The sequence below is a fragment of the Pteropus vampyrus genome, unplaced genomic scaffold (genome assembly GCF_000151845.1).
Source record: "Pteropus vampyrus isolate Shadow unplaced genomic scaffold, Pvam_2.0 Scaffold244, whole genome shotgun sequence".
Lineage (NCBI taxonomy): Eukaryota > Metazoa > Chordata > Mammalia > Chiroptera > Pteropodidae > Pteropus > Pteropus vampyrus.
The window spans coordinates 5,122,313-5,140,493 of record NW_011889025.1 but is presented as its reverse complement, the minus strand read 5'-3'; the positions used below and the strand labels follow the sequence as shown (position 1 = coordinate 5,140,493).

The following is an 18,181-nucleotide window of genomic DNA, read 5'->3' as shown; positions in this document are numbered from 1 at the left end:
GAAACAGACACAGAAATGCAACCAAAATGGAAAGACAAAGAAGCAGAAACCATATGAGAGAACAGAACAGAGATCCGGGAATAATGGAGTGAAGAAATCTAACAGATGCAGAGTTCAAAACATCTGTAATAAAGATGCTCAATGAACTTAGGGAAAGTATAGATTAATTTAGTGAAAACTTTAACAAAGAGATAAAAAAAAAACATAAAAATGGAACTGGAAATTTTAAAAGGGAACCAGTCAGAAATGAAGAACACATTATCTGAGATAAAGAGTATATTATATGGAGTAAGCAGAGTACATAGGGAAGAGTCTAGAATCACCAATATAGAGGATGGGGAATCCAAGGACACTCAATCAGAATGGCAAGAAAAAATAATCCAAGACTTTAATAATAATAATTTAAGGAGCATATGGGACACAATTAAATGCAAAAATATCTGTGTCGTAGGAGTATCTGAAGGAAAACAAGACTTCGAAGAGCTATTTGAAGAAATAACAATGGAAAATTTCCCTCATCTGGTGAAGGAAATAGACATACAACCACAAGAAGCTCAGAGATTCCCACAAAAGAAGAACTCAAAGAGACCCACACCAAGATACATCATAATTAAAATGCCAAAGGTTAAATACAAAGAGAGAATCTTAAAAGTAGCAAGAGAAAAGCAGTTAGTTATCTGCAAGGGAGCACTCATAAGATTGGAAACTGATTTCTCAAAAGAAACTTTGAAGGACAGAAGGGCTTGGCACAAAATATTCAAAGCGATGAAAACCCAGGATCTACAACTGAGATTACTTTATCCAATAAAGCTATCGTTTAGAGTGGAAGGACAGATAAAGAGTTTCCAAGACAAAAATAAGCAAAAAGAATTTATAAACACCAAGCCAGTATTACAGGAAATGTTGGAGGGACTTTAAGAAGAAAAATCATGTGTCAAAAACATGAATAAAGAATAGCAATAGCTACATTAAGTGCTCCAAAAAACGATATAGGGGCTGAATAGGTTAGAAAACAAGACCCCTACATATGCTGCCTACAAGAGATTCACTTCAGATTAAAAGACACACACAGACTAAAAGGAAGGGGATGGAAAAAGATATTGCCTTGATGGACCTAGAGGGTATTGCGCTGATTGAAATAGGTCAGATAGAGAAAGACAAATATCTCATGATTCCATGTACACGTGGAACCTAAAGAACAAAACAAACGACAACAACAAAAACGGAAATAAACTCATAGATACAGGGAATATTTTGTGGGCTACTAGATGGAAGAGGGTTGAGGGGGAAGGTACAAAAAGGCAAAGGGATTAAGAAGTAAAAATGGATATTTGCAGAATAGACATAGAGATGTAGAGTGTAGCATGGGGAAGATGGTTAATAACGTTGTAATAAATACGTAAGAAGGAAGTAGGGTACTAGATTTAGTGGGGTGATTCCTTTGTGAGTTATGTGGATCTCTGATTACTATGCTCTACAACTGAAAGTGGTATATTATTGTATACAAACTATAATTGAAAAAAAATCTCATGGAATTGTACAATGTAAATATGAGCAACTAATTGTCTATTATATTTTAATAAAGCTGGGGGAAAAAAGAATAAAATGGAAAAATACAAGAACTGGTGGAGACTAAATAACATGCTACTAAACAATGAATAGGTTAGCCATGAGATCAAGAAAGAAATCAAAGTATACCTTGCAACTAATAAAATGATAACAAAATGATTCAAAATATACAGGACACAGCAAAAGCAATCCAAAGAAGGAAATGCTTGGCAATACAGGCTTTCCAAAGAAACAAGAAAAATCTCAAGTAAACAATCTAATATCACACCAAAAATAAGTATAAAAAGAACAACAAATCCTAAAGTGAGAAGGAAGGAAATAATAAAAACCAGCAGAAATAAGTAAAATAGTCTAGAAAAACAACAACACAAAAAGATCAATGAAACCAGGAGCTGGTTCTTTGAAAGGATAAACAAAATTGTTATACCTTTAACTAAACTCATCAAGAAAAAAGATAGAAGGCTCACATAAATAAAATCAGAAATGAAAAAAAAATGCATCTATGGACTCCACAGAAATACAAAGAATTGTAAAAAAAAAAATACTACAAGAAATTATATGCCAACAAATTGGATAATCAGGAATAAATGGATATATTGCTTGAAATATACAATCTTCCAAGGCTAAATCAAGAGGAAACAGAAAATCTGAATGGACCGATTACCCCCATGAAATCAAGTCAGTAATCAGAAAACTCCCAGCAAACAAAAGTTCTGGACCAGATTTCTTCACAAGTAAATTCTACCAATCATTCAAAAAAGATTAAAAACCTGTATTTTTCAACCTATTCCAAAAAATTCAAGAGTACTAAAGGCTCTCAAGCTTACTTAGAGGGCACCATTACCCTTACTCCAAATCCAGACAAAAACATTACAAAAAAAATTATAGGCTGATATCTTTGGTGAACATTGATACAAGAATATTCAACAAAATATTAGCAAACTCAATTAAGCAACATATTAAAAAAATCATGCACCATTATCAAGTTGGATTTATTGCTGGGATGGAAGATGGGTTAAAAATCCGGAAATAAATTTATATGATACAGCACATAATCAAAATAAGTAAAGAAATAAAAATAATATGATCATATGATGCAGAAAAAGTATTTGACAAAATCAAACATTCGTTTATAATAAAAATTCTCAGCAAGTGGGTTAAAGAAAACATAGCTCAACATAAGAAAGTCCATATATGACAAACACACAGCTAACATCATACTAAGTGGGGAAATGTTAAAATTATTTTTCTTAAGATCAGAAACAGGACAAGGATGTGCACTTTCGCCACTTTTATCCAACGTAGTTTTACGAGTCTTAGCAACAGCAATCAGACAAGAAAAAGAAATAAAAACATCCAAACTGAAAACAAAGAAGTAAAGCTGTCATTATTTGCAGATGACATGATCCTGTTTATAGAGAACTCTGAAGATTCCACCAAAATCTGTTAGAACCGATAAATGAATTCAGTAAAGTAGCAGGATACAAAATTAATACTCAGGAATTGCATTCTTATACACCAGTAACAAACTATCAGAAAGAGAAAGAAAATTATCCCATTTGAAATTGCATCAAAAGCAATAATGTAGCTAGGAATTAATTTAACAAGTAGGTAAAAGACCTGTACTCGAAAATTATGTTATTGAACAAAATACAAATAAACAGAAGCATATACTGTCATGAATAAGAAAAATTAACATTGTTAAAAAGTCCATACTACCCAAACCAATCTATAGATTCAGTGCAATCCCTATAAAAATACCAATGGCATTTTTCAGAGAACTAGAACATGTCATCCTAAAATTTATGTGGAGCCACAGAAGACCACAAATGGCACAGAAATCTTGAGAAAGAAGAAAGTTGGAGCTATCACAATACCTGATATAAAACTATTTTTCAAGACTGTATCTCAAAATATAATGATCCTGGGTATTAAAACAGACACATAGCTAATGGAACAGAATAGAATGCTCAGATATAGACCACACCTATATCATCAAGTAATCCATGAAAAAAGAGGCAAGAATATACAATGGGATACAGACAGTCTCCTCACTGAATTGAGTTGAGAAAACTGGACAGATACATTTTAAAAAAATGAAATTAGACTCCCTTGTTATACTATATATAAAAATAAACTCAAAATGGATTAAAGAGTTTTTGGAGAAACATGGCAGACTGAGAGATGTCCCCAGATCTCTCCCCTTGAAACAAAAATAAGCTGAACATCTAAAACTCAACAAAAACACTCAAATTGCACACTAGCATGTCTGAGCATGGGATCTGTCCACAAGAGCTACCATAGGTCAGAAACCTGGGTGTGGGGCGGTAGACTGGGAGAAATTTAGAAGCTGCTTCTTACAGCCTCTGGAGCTCCCTGTAGGAAGAGAGGGAGGGGAGAAGGGGTAGCAAGTTCCCTGAAGAGCCCCGCCTGGCGGTGCTGTGAGCTCCACACTGCTGAAGGCAGGTCCCAGTCAACAGGGCAGAAAGCAGAAAAGCAGGATGGCACAGAAACAATAGTTGTTTTTTACCAGCCATGGTTGCAAAACAGAGGCTGAGCCACAGCCCCCAACTCCCAACCAAGAGGGATCCTCCCTCCATACCCTCTGAGACTGATCACCATGGAGCCCAGGGGAATCTGGGCAAATGCTCCGAAGTTGTTGCTGACAAAAACAGGGACTCAGACTGAGGATAGCGAGCATGATTAAACATTATAAGAAAATGAAAAGGCATTATTAAGGCTTTATATAAAGCAGGGATCCCAGAGGCTTAAACACCACCTACTGGAAACCAAAAGATAAACGCCTTCTTTGCAACAGGCTAAAGAGAGACCTTTATATAATAAATCTTCTTTCTGGAAAAACAGCAGAATACACTTCCATCAATGACCAGGTGGAGAAGTGCTCCATTGAACACCATGAACAACCAAGGTGACAAGGGATTTCAGAAAGAGAAAAATCTCCAGAAAATAAGTTTATAGACAAAGAAATATGAGACATAAATAACAGAGAATTCAGGATGGTACTTCTGAAAAAACTCAATGAGATCTGAAACGAGTCATATCAACAATTTCAGGAATTGAAAAATCAACTAGAGGAGCAGCATGACTTCTTTAGCAAGGAGATTGAAATCCTCAAAAAAAAAACCAGAATAGGTCTGGAGATAAAAAATACACTGCAAGAGTTGAAAAATAGAATAGCAAGTTTAGGAAATAGAGTAGAACAAATGGAGAAAAGAATCAGGGATATCAAAGACAGAAATCTAGAAATATATCAGAAGGAAGAACTGAGAAACCGAAGAATGAAAAATAATGAAAGAGAAATACAAAAACTAGCTGATACCATCAGGAGAGGAAACATAAGAATAATGGGCATTATCGAAGGTGAGGAAAAGGAATAGTGATTAGAAAGCATTTTCACACAAATAGTTGAAGAGAATATCCCAAATCTAAGAAATGAGCTGGAGCTTGGAATTCAAGAAGTCAACAGAACACCCTACTATCTCAACAAAAAAGGGCCTTTACCAAGACACATTGCATTAAAATTCTCAAAAATCAACAAAGAAAACAAAATTCTCAGGGCATTTAGGAAGAAGAAAACAGTAATTTATAAAGGAATACCCATTAGATTATCGTATCGAATATTTAAACTATTAAGTAAAAGGAACTACCAGCCTAGAATAATGTATCCAGCTAAGCTCTCCTTTAGGTATAAAGGAGAAATAAAGACCTTTCCAGAAATATAAAAATTGAGAGAATTCTCCACTATGAGGTCTGCATTACAGGAAATACTAAAAGGGGTTAGCTCTCCTAAAATGAAGTGACAAAAAATTATGTATACACACACACACACGCACACACACACACACACACACACACACACACACACACAATACAGAGTAAGGTGATTTTCAGGCAAATAGAAGCAGAAGAGTGCAACCCTTACTAAGAATAGGGCATTATAAAATTACACAATAAGAAGAGAATTGCTATAGCAAGATAGTAATAAATGTTCAGCATATATGAGACAATGATGACTGAAAAGTAAGGATTCGAAGATCCAATTTCTCAAAGGGGAATGGAGATAAGAGACGCACAGAAAAAAATGGGAAACTGTATATATACAACTATCATTTACATATTCATAAGATTCAAAACTGAAGTATATAACACAAAACAAGAAAAACCAGATGCAAACCCCACAAAGGTAACTAAAAAAAAAAAACAAAAACAAAACAAAACCCAAAAAACCAAACCAAAACAAAACAAAAACAGAAACACAAGGACTAGGAAGCAATGGAAACAATGAGCTATCAGAAAACAAAAGCCAAAATTGCTATAAAAAGACCTAATACATTAATAATCACCCTAAAATACTGAACTCACTAATAAAAAAAAAGCACAGAATTGCAGATTGAATCAAAAAACAAAACCCAACCATATGCTGCCTGCAGGTGATACATCTCAGTTCCAAAGACAAATATAAACTCAAAGTAAAAGGGTAGAAAATGATATTTCAAGCAAATGGCATTCAGAGAAAAGCAGAGTAGCTGTGCAAATATCAGAGGAAACAGACTTCAAAATAAAAAAGGAAAAGGGAGATACTGAGGAGCACTTCGTAATGATAAAGGGAATCACACACCAAGAAGACATAACACTTCTTAATATTTATGCTCCCAATCAGGGAGCCCTGAAATATGTTAAGCAATTATTAACAGAACTAAATGGAGTAACAGACCAAAACACAATCTTAGTAAGGGACCTAAATACCCCACTGTCGGATATGAACAGATCACTCGAACAGAAAATCAATAGGGAAATAACTTCCTTAAATGTCACATTAGTCCAATTGGACATAATTGAAATTTACAGAGCCTTTTATCCCAAAACAGCTGCTTATACATTCTTCTCTAGTGCACATGGAACATTTTCAAGGTTTGAACACATACTGGGACACAGAGATATCATCAACAAATATAAGATGGTAGAAATCATACCAACCATATTCTCTGATCATAATGGTTTGAAACTAGAGATCAATTGCAAAAAGAAATTAGGAAAACTACAAATATCTGGAGATTAATCAACATGCTACTGAAGAATAACTGGGTCAGAGAAGAAATAAAAAGAGATCAAGAGATACACAGAAACTAATGATAATGAGACTACAACATATCAAAACTTTTGGGACATGGCAAAAGCAGCCATAAGAGGAAAGTTCATAACATTACATATCCGTTTTCAAAAACAAGAATGAGTCCAAATAAATAACCTAATGCTCCACGTTTAAAAAAAAAAAAAAACCTAGAAAAGGAAGAACGAATAAAGGCTAAAGTCAGCAGAAGGAAAGAAATAATCACAAGTAGAGCAGAAATAAATGAAACTGAAAACAAACAAACAAACAAACAAACAAACAAAAAAAGTAGAAAAAATAAATGCAACAAAGAGCTGATTCTTTGAGAAGGTTAATAAAATTGACAAACCCCTAGCTAGACTCACTAAAGAAAAAAGGGAAATGACACACATGAACAAAATTGGGGATGATAGAAGGTAAATTATGATGGACACCGCAGAAATATAAAGGATTATACAAGAATACTATAAAAAAGTATATAATATATTTACCAACCTAGAAGAAATGGACGAGTGATTAGAAAAATACAACCTTTCTAGATTGAATCAAGAATTGGAAAATCTAAATAGTCCGATCAGCAGTATGGAAATTGAAACAATCATCAAAATCCTACCAAAATGTAAAAATCCAGGACCAGATGGCTTCACCAGTGAATTCTACAAACATTCGAAGAAGATTTAATACGTATTCTCCACAATCTCTTTCAAAAAATAGAAGAGGCCAAATTTTGTGAGGCCAAAATTACCCTGATACCAAAACCTGGTAATGATAACACTCAAAAACTGAAAACTACAGACCAATATCTCTCATGAACACAGATGTAAAAATCCTAAATAAGATATTGGCGAACAAAATTTAGCAACGTATTTAAAAGACTATACACCACCATCAAGTGGTCTTCATCCCAGAGGCACAGCGATGGTTCGACATACGCAAATTGATTAATATGATATACCACATAAACAAATTGAAAAATAAGAATCATATGATCATATCAATACATGCAGAAAAAGCCTTCGACAAGATACAGCATACATTTATGATCAAAACACATCACAAAATCAGTATAGAAGGAAAGTACCTTAAAATAATAAAGGTCGTCTATGACAAACCCTCAGCCAACATTATACTTAATTGTGAAAAACTAAAATCTTCCCTTTCAGATCAAGAACAAGGTAAGGCTGTCCACTATTGCCATTGTTATTCAATATAACTTTGGAGGTCCTAGTGAGTACAATCAGGCAAGAGAAAGATATAAAAGGTATCCAAATAAGAAATGAAGAAGTCAAACAGTCACTGTTTGTGGATAACATGATTCTCTATATAGAAAACCCTAAAAATTCCACAAGAACACTTCTAGAAACAATAAGCAAATACAGTAAAGTATCTGGATACAAAATTAATGTTCAAAATTCCATAGCGCTCCTATACTGACACAGTGAAGTGTCAGAAAATGAAGAAGAAGAAATAATTCCTTTTGCAATTGCAACAAAAAGAATAAAATTCATAGGAATAAAGATGTATATAATGAAAACTATAAGACCTTATTAAAAGATATCGAAGAAGATACAAAAAATAGAAAGATATTCTTTGCACTTTTATTGGAAGAATTAACATAGTTAAAATGACCTTATTATCTAGAACATTATACAGTTTTAAGGCAATCTCCATCAAAATTCCACTGGCATTTTTTAAAGAAATAGAACAAAAAATCACGAGATTTGTTTGGAAATAGAAATGACCCTGAACTGTCAAAAGCATCCGAAGAAAAAAGAACGATGCTGGAGGCATCACTCTGTCTGACTTCAAATTATACTGCAAAGCGACAGTAATCAGAATAGCATGGTATTGGTAGAAAACAGACACCCAGACCAGTGGAACAGAATCGAGAGTCCAGAAGTAAACCCATATTTATATGGCAAATGATTTTCAACAAAAAGCCAAAAACATACAGTGGTGAAAGGAAAGCCTCTTCAATAATTGGTGCTGGGAAAATTGGAAAGCCACCTGCAAAAGAATGAAACTAAACCGTTGTCTATCACCAGACATCAAAATTAACTCAAAATGGATTAAAGACCTGTATGTAAGACTTGAATCAATAAAATGCATAGAAGAAAACATAGGAACTAAACTCAAGGACCTTGGACTTAGATTTTATGAATTTGACCTCAAAAGTAAGAGAAATAAAAGCTAAAATAAAGGAATGGGACTACATCAAACTAAAAAGCTTTTCTCAGCAAAAGAAATCGTCAACAAGATAAAGAGACAACATCTGAATGGGAAAATATATTTGCAAGCAATGTCTCCGATAAGGACCTAATATCCAAAATATACAAAGAACTCATACAACTCAACAACAACAACAACAACAAAATGATCCAATAAAAAAATAGGCAGAGGTCCTGAACAGACACTTCTCCCTGGAAGAAATAAAAATGGCCAAAAAATATTTGAAAAGATGCTCTACATCGTTAAATATTAGGGAAATGCAAATCAAAACCACAATGAGATACCATCTCACACCTGTTACAACCGCTGTTCTCAACAGGACAAAGAATAACAAATGTTGGCGAGGATGCGGAGGAAAAAGAACCCTCATACACTGCTGGTGGGACTGCAAATTGGTACAGCCAGTATGGAAAATGGTATGGAGGTTCCTAAAAAACTAAGAATTGATCTACCATATGATCCAGCAATCCCTCTACTGGGTGTTTACCCCAAAGACTTGAAAACTGATATCCAAAAAGATGTTTGCACACCGATGTTCATAGCAGCATTATTCACAGTGGCCACGACATGGAAGCAATCAAAGTATCCTAAAATAGATGATTGGATAAAGAAGCAGTGGTACATATGTACAATGGAATATTACTCAGCCATAAGAAGAGATGAAATACTGCCATTTGCGGCAACATGTATGGACCTCGAGATAATCAAGCTAAGTGAAATAAACCTATCAGAAAATGTTGAAAATTACATGATATCATTTATATGTGGGATATAAACCTAAAAGCAACAAATGAACTGGACACGCAAACAGAGGCTAATGGACATGGACTATAGACTAGTTGTTACCAGAGGTAGAGGTTGAGGAGAGTGTGGAGGTAGATGGGGTAGAGGAGGTAGAATATGTGGTGATAGAATGAAATCTAACTGTGGGAGGTGAACACACAGTGTAAATGTATATATGCCTTATTGTTAAAGGGTACAGCTGAAACTTATTGGATTTCATTAACCAATGTCACCATAAAAAAAATAACTCTATGTGAATTTACAATGATCTCAAAATAAGAAGCTTATTTAAAATTTTTAACAGATAGACAAAGACCTGAATAGAATTTTTTCAAATAAGACATATAAATGGTCAATATGTGTGTGTATATGTATATATATTTACATATATATGTGTATATATATGTTTGTTAAAATAATATAAAATATATTTTCAGATTATAATGTTATTAAATTGAAATCAATATAGAAATATACAAGGAAATTCCTCAAATATTTGGAAACTAATCTGCACATTTCTGAATAACTTGTAGTTCAAAAGAGAAATCATGAAGAAAATTACAAAATATTTTTAAACGGATGAAAATAAAAACATGTCATACCCAACTCTATAGGATACAACTAAAATGGTATCTATAGGGAAATTCAGTGCATTATATGCTTATATTAGTTAAGAATAAAGGTCTTACGTCAATGACCTGTGCATTTTCCTTAAGGAACTAAAGAAAAAATAGCAATTTGAACCCAAAGTAAAGTAGAAGGATGCAAATATTAAAGATAAAAAATATAAATAAAGAAAAATCTGTGAAATCAAGAGATTGCTAGAGTTGATGGAAATCCAGTCAATTGATCAGGATAAACAGAGAAGATACAAACTACAAATATCAGGAATAAAGTAGAGGAATGCATTACAGATACTATAAATATTATAAGATAATAATATATGAAAAACTTAAAGCCAATATATTTGGCAACTTATATAAAATGTATAGATTCTTTAAAAGACACAACTTATTAAAGTTCTCAGTGGAAGTTATAATAAACTCAAAAGCTGCATATCTATTAAAAAACATACTGTGTTCAAATCTTCTGATAATGAAAACACCAGGCCTGAATGGTTTTAGTGGTCAATTCTACTATACATTTAAGGAAGGAATAATTCTAATTCTAAATTATTCCAGAAAACAAAAGAAAAAAAATACTTCCTAACCCATTCCATGAGACCAATATTGCCTTAATTCCAAAATTGGACAAATATATAACATGAAAATTATAGAGTAATGCCCTTCATGATCAAAGATGCATTAATTTTAAACAGAATTTTAGCACCTTGAATCAACCAATAAACAAAAATGAAGGCATCGTGATGAAATGGTGTTTAGTCCAGGAATAGAAGACTCATTATTATTTAAAAATCAGTTGATACAGTTTTCTATATCAAGAGATTAAAGAAGAAAAAAAACATATGAGCAACTCATAGATACAGATAAACTCTTGAAAAATCAATATCTATTAATGATAACAAGTCTCAACAAACTAGTATTACACAGGAATTCCAACCTGATAAAGGGCATCTACCAAAATAAACAAGCAACAAGCAATCAAACAAAAATCTAAAACTACTATCATACTTAATTCAGAATGATTAAATGTCTTTTCTCCAGTTTTAGAATGAAGCAAGTTTTTCTGTTTTTACTAATCAATCTATTTAACATTTTACTGGAGGTGACAGCTCATGCAAAAGTCAACAAATAGATGTAAATTGTACAGGTTGAAAATGAAACAGCAAAGTGTATTCACAGATTTCATGAACATCTGTGTCAAAAATAAAGAAATATACAAAAAACTACTAGAAATATTAACTGAACTTAGTAAGTTTGCAATATAAAATCATATGGAGGAGGCGCCTAAAAATGATGTAGATGATAGAGGCTTTGCTCATTCTTCTTTTGACCACATCAAAGTTGGGATCGAAATACAAAGCAAACAGCAAGGAAAGTCACCAGAGATCAAGATGAACAGAAACACTGCAACTAGGGAGAGAAATAAGAAATCTCCCATTAAGTATAGAAGGTAAGAGGGGGCGAAGATGTGAGCTGACCGATCCTGAGTGGCTAAGTGAGACAGAGTCTGCAGCAGCCAGCAGCCAGCAGCTGCAGAGGCCTCTGAAAGGGGCCGTGTCCGCAAGCGGAATTTTGCAGTGACAGAATCACTTGCTGTGAGTAATAACACTGGGCCGGCTGCTCTGGAAGTATCAGGGAATATAGGGGGATATTGAATTGTTGGAGCTAGGGCCGGAGATGAGGCTCTCTCCTGGGCAGAAGTGCCGGCAGTGTCCATTGTTCCTCTGTTGAGCCCTCCATCCTCCCATGTGTGAACACAGTGCCACCATAGCAGAGACATCATTAAACTGGATAACAGAGGTCGCTCTGCCAAGAGGGGTCCTTGATAATTCACATCCTCCAACTCATGGCCCCACCTAAGCCACATTTAGTTTATCCTGGGTGAGTCCGGTGCTCCTTACTGAGCCAACCCCAAGACCCACACTGGTGAAAGCTGGCCTTGGTTCTGGTGTGGCTTCTTGATACAACTATAAGCACAGTATCTGTGGATTGCTAGCTGAATCTTAACGGGTGGCCCCAGAGGGGCCCAGACTGGGACTAAACATGGCCTGCAGCTGAACCCCTCTCAGGACCGTGCCTCTAGACATCTACTACACAAAGCCGCACTAATACGACTGGGAGACTTAGGAGCTTTGTTTAGTGCATAGAAAGAGACATAGAAAGGCATTCAAAATGAGAAGACAAAGAAGCAGAAACCATATGAGAGAACAGAACGGAGATCCAGGAATAAAGGAGTCAAGCAATCTAACAGATGCAGAGTTCAAAATATTGCTTATAAAAATGCTTGGAGGAGATCTGGGAAGATGGTGGACTGGATAAAAGCAGAGTTCGTCTCCTCCCAGGACCACAATGAAATTACAACCAAATTATAAGATAATCAACATGGAGAATCACCTGAAGTCCAGATGATCATAATACCTACATCTGACAATAATATAAAGGAGCCACATCGAAGCCGGTAGAAGGGGCAAAGTCCCGATTCAGGCTGGACCTGCACCCGTGGGTAGTGAAGGATCACCGGGAGGGAGAGCGAGGCTGCAGAGGCTCTGCTGAAGGAGAGGGGGATCCTGGTCTCATCTGGGGGTTCCCCAGCTGAGAGTCCCAGCCCAGGGAAGAGGAGATTCCAATAACCCTGACTGTAGAAACTAGAGGGGATTCCAGCCATCTGGGTGAGATGGAAGGCGACTGAGCCACTAGACATCCCTTTGAAAGATCCTAGCAAAGGTTTTCTCACCTGAGGATACTCAACTAGGACATCGGCAATGGGTCTGACACTCATGCATGATTCATTCTGAAAAAGTCTCCATTACCTGAAGTCAGACAGAGGGCTGGAAAAGCAGTTACCATTGTGCCTTAGTCCAGGCCCCCTACAGACCACGCCAGCTTGATTATGCAGACCCCTCCCACAGAGCCATTAGGAGATGCTGGTCTAAGACAGCGGGTGGCGGGAGGGTGGGGGGGACAGTTGTTTATGGTTGGCTGCCAAGCCTTGAGCTGAGTGATTGAGTGAAGTATTCACAGCGGGGCGGCCATTGTTGTGAGCAGTATTTCTAATCCCAGCAACAGAGGCCAGTGCCATGAGCCCCATTTCAGAGATAAGGTCAGTCAGAACGCTGCTATCAACATGAACTTGGGTAGATATCGAGGACTTGTGGGCCAGTTCCAGACAGCAGTTGGTCTTGCTGTGATCTGTGTCATCTGCGGGAACTTACAATAGTTACCAAATTTCCAGTAAGACTGAGGCTGTTTTGATCTGACAGCCATTGTCTCTCTGAGACTTCCGCCTCACCCAACCTGCAGACTGCCTGGGGCACTGTTATAGGCTTGCTGCCAAGCTCAGTTGTGAGTGATTCCGGACTAAGTGTTCACGGCTGGGTGGCCATTGTTGTGAGTGGCCTTTCCAATCGCAGCAAAAGCAGCCAGCCCTGTAAGCTACATTTCAATTCCTAGCTGGTGACCAGTGCTATGAGCCACATTTCAAGGAAAACATGGCAGAGAGACGTCATCAGATCTCTCCCCTTGAAACAACAATAAGCCGAACATCTAAAACTCAAGAAAAAACACCCAAATCGCACACTAGCATGTCTGAGAGTGGGATCTGCACATAAGAGCTACCACAGATACTTTAAGTCAATATATAAAGCAGGGATCCAAGAGGCTGAGATGCCACCTACTGGAAACACAAAGAAAAGTACCTTCTTTGAAACAGACTACAGACAGATCTTTATATAAAGATGCTCAATGAACTTAGGGAAAATGCAGATGAATTCAGTGAAAACTTTAACAAAGAGGTATAAAACATAAAAATGGAAATGGAAGTTATAAAAGGGAACCAGTCAGAAATGAAGAACACATTAACTGACATGAAGAGTATATAAGATGGAATAAATAGAGTGGATAAAAAAGAGGAGTGGATAGCTTATAGAGGATGGGGAAGCCAAGAACACTCTATCAGAATGGCAAGAAAAAAGAAGGCAAGACTATAATAATAATTTGAGGAGCCTATGGGACACAATTAAATGTAAAAATATCCTTGTTATATTGGTACCAGAGGGAAAACAAGTCATTGAAGAGCTATTTGAAGAGCCTATGGGACACAATTAAATGTAAAAATATCCTTGTTATATTGGTACCAGAAGGAAAACAAGTCATTGAAGAGCTATTTGAAGAAACAATGATGGGAAACTTACCGTATCTGGTGAAGGAAATAGACATACAACTCCAGGAAGCTCAGAGAATCCCAAGAAAGAGGAACCCAAAGAGGCTCACACCAAGACACATCATAATTAAAATGCCAAAGATTAAATACAAAGAGAGAACCTTGAAAGCAGCAAGAGAAAAGCAGTTAGTTACCTACCCAGGCGCACCCACATGACTGGCAGCTGATTTCTTAAAAGAAACTGCAGGACAGAAGGGCTTGGCACAAAATTTTCAAAGTGATGAAAACCCAGGATCTACAACCAAGAATTCTTTATCCATCAAAGCTATCTTTTATAATTGAAGGACAGATAAAGAAATTCCCAGACAAAAATAAGCTAAAGAAATTCATCAACAACAAGCCATTATTGCAGGAAATGTTGGAGAAACTTCTTTAAGAAGAACCATATATAAAAAACATGAATAAAGAGTGGTAATAACTACATTCTTTTCATCAAGTACCTCAAATGGAAAAGAATTAAATGCTCCAACCAAAAGACAGGGTAGCTGAATTGGCAAGAAAATAAGACCCCTACATATGTTGCTTATAAGAGACTCACTTCAGATTAAAAGACAACACAGACTGAAAGGAAGGGGATGAAAAAAATATATTGCCTTGATGAACCTTGAGAGTATTGCACTGAATGAATTTAGTTCGACAGAGAAAGACAACTATCACGTGATTTCATATACATGTGGAATCTAAAAAACAAAAACAATAACAGAAATGAACTCACTGATACAGAGAATATTTTGAGGGCTACTAAATGGGAGGTGTGTTGTGGGAGGATGGTGAAATAGGGCAAAGGGATTAAGAAGTGCAAATGGATGGCTCCAAAATAGATATGGAAATACAAAGTATAGCATAGGGATAATAGTTAATAATGTAATAAATATGTAGAGGGGAACTAGATTTAGTTTGTGAGCACTTTGTGAGTTATATAAATCTCTAATCATCATGCTGTACAACTGAAACTAATATATTATTCTATGCCAACTATAATTGAATAAAACTCATTGAATTGTACAATGTAAATACAAGTAACTAATTGTCTATTATATTTTAATAAAACCAGAATAACAGAACAATAGAAAGGCCAAAAATTTCCATATGAACAATAGATAATTTTTCTATGATTTCAATAAAGATCTAAAAATATTAACAATGAATAAAAATTAAAACAAATATATTTCTGTGTAATAAGAATTAATAATTAGATATTGAAATTAAAAAATGATAAAAATTAAGAGAAATAATTTTAAAATTTGTGCAAGGATGTGAACCACAAATCAGTGCTGAGACATTAAATATACCATATTCAGGAATCAGATTATTCAACACTTTTAAGATGTCAATTCTCCTCAAAATTGATTCATAGATTTAATAAAATCTCAACCAAAATTTATGTAATTTTTTTGGTAAAAATTTACCATGAAATTCTATGGTTTAGATGGAAATGCAAAAGATCTACAATATCCAAAACAATTTTGAAAAGAAGAGCAAAATGATATAATTCAGATTATATAATTTTAGTATTTACTATAGCTACATTGCTAAGATACTATGAAACTGGCATAAATATGCATATCGATTAATTGATCAGAACAACAGTCCATAAATAGATTAAAATATATATGGTTAGTTGATGAATAACAATTCAATGAGTAACTAGTAAAATTTCAGTAAATTGTGCTGGAAGAATTAGACAGCCACATGTATAAAAATGAATCTCATCCCTTACTTCACACTGAATACACCTTTTTTTTTTTGGCGGTTTTTTTTTTTTTTTTTCCAGCTTTATTGAAATATAATAGACTATTAGTTGCTCATATTTACATTGTACAATTCAATAAGTTTTTTCAGTTATAGTTGGCATATAATAATATACTAGTTTCAGTTGTACAGCATAGTAATCAGAGATCCACATAACTCGCAAAGTGATTACCCCCCTAAATCTAGTACCCTTCTTCCCCCTTACATATTTATTACATTATTAGCCATCTTCCCCATGCTACACCCTACATCTCCATGTCTATTCTGCAACTATTCATTTGGACCTCTTAAACCCTTTGCCTTTATATACTGTCCCCCCAAAGCCCTACCCATCTAGTAGCCCTCAAAATATTCTCTGTATCTATGAGTTTATTTCTATTTTTGTTGTTGCAATTTGTTTTGTTCTTTAGGTTCCACATGCACATGAAATCATGTGATATTAGTCTTTCTCAATCTGAGCCATTTCATTCAGCGTAATACCTCTAGGTCCATCAAGGCAATATCTTTTTCCATCTCTTTCTTTTTAGTCTATGTGTGTCTTTTAACCTGAAGGGAGTCTCTAGGAGGCAGCATATGTAGGGGTTTTGTTTTCTTATCCCTTCAGCCACTCTACCTTTTCCTGGAGTACTTAATTCTTTTTGATTTGAGGTACCTGTTGAAAGTAATGTAGTGATTACCATTCCTTATTCATGTTTTTGACATATGTTTTTTTTCTTCTTAAAGAAGACCTCCAACATTTCCTGTAATACTGGCTTGGTGTTCACAAATTCCTTTCTCTTATTTTTGTCTGGAAAGCTCTTGATCTGTCTTTTGACTTTAAATGATAACTTTGCTGGGTAAAGAATTCTCAATTATAGATCCTAGGTTTTCATCACTTTGAAAATTTTGTGCCAAGCTCTTCAGTCCTGCAGTTTCTTTTGAGAAATCAGTTGCCAGTTATGCGGGTGCGCCCGGGTAGGTAACTAACTGCTTTTCTCTCGCTGCTTTCAAAATTCTCTCTTTGTATTTAATCTTTGGCATTTTAATTATGATGTGTCTTGGTGTGGACTTCTTTGAGTTCTTCTTTCTTGGGACTCTCTCTGAGCTTCCTGCGGTTGTATGTCTATTTCCTTCATCAGGTGAGGGAAGTTTTCCATCAATATTTCTTCAAATAGCTCTTCAATTTCTTGTTTTCATTCAGGTATCCCTATGACACAGATATTCTTACATTTAATTGTGTCCCATAGGCTTTTTAAAATTATTATTATAGTCTTGGCTTCTTTTTCCCTGCCATTCTGATTGAGTGTCCTTGGCTTCCCTGTCCTCTATATCGGTGGTTCATTCTTCTTCTTTATCCATTCTGTTGATTCCTTCTAATACACTCTTCATCTCAGATAATGTGTTCTTCATTTCTGACTGGTTCCCATTTATAATTTTCATTTCCATTTTTATGTTTTTTTATCTCTGTTAAAATTCTCATTGAATTAATCTACACTTCCCCTAAGTTCATTGATCATCTTTATAACCAATGTTTTGAACTCTGCATCTGTTAGATTGCTTGACTCCATTATTTCTGGATCTCCGTTCTGTTCTTTCACATGGTTTCTGCTTCTTTGTCTTTCCATTTTAGGTGCCTTTATGTATCTTTTTTATGTATAAAGCAAAGTTCCCATGTCTCCTGGTCTTATTAACATGGTTTGTGTAGTGGTGTCCATTGGTACAATCCTGAGAGGGGTTCAACTGTAGGCCAAATTTAGACTCAGCCTGTGCCCCTCTGGGGCTACCTGTTAAGATTCAGCAAGCAATCCACAGATGCTGTGCTTATAGTTTCCTCAAGAAACCATACCAGAAACCAAGACCTGCTGGCACCTGTGTGAGTTTTGACGCTGCTAGCAA

The 18,181-nt window shown here is 35.3% G+C and overlaps 1 protein-coding gene across 1 annotated transcript in view; it reads right to left on the bottom strand.

Moving 5' to 3' along the window:
- The window catches only part of HTR2C (5-hydroxytryptamine receptor 2C), a 200,049-nt gene that overhangs the window by 50,870 nt on the left and 130,998 nt on the right, over window positions 1–18,181 (bottom strand). The window lies entirely within an intron of this gene.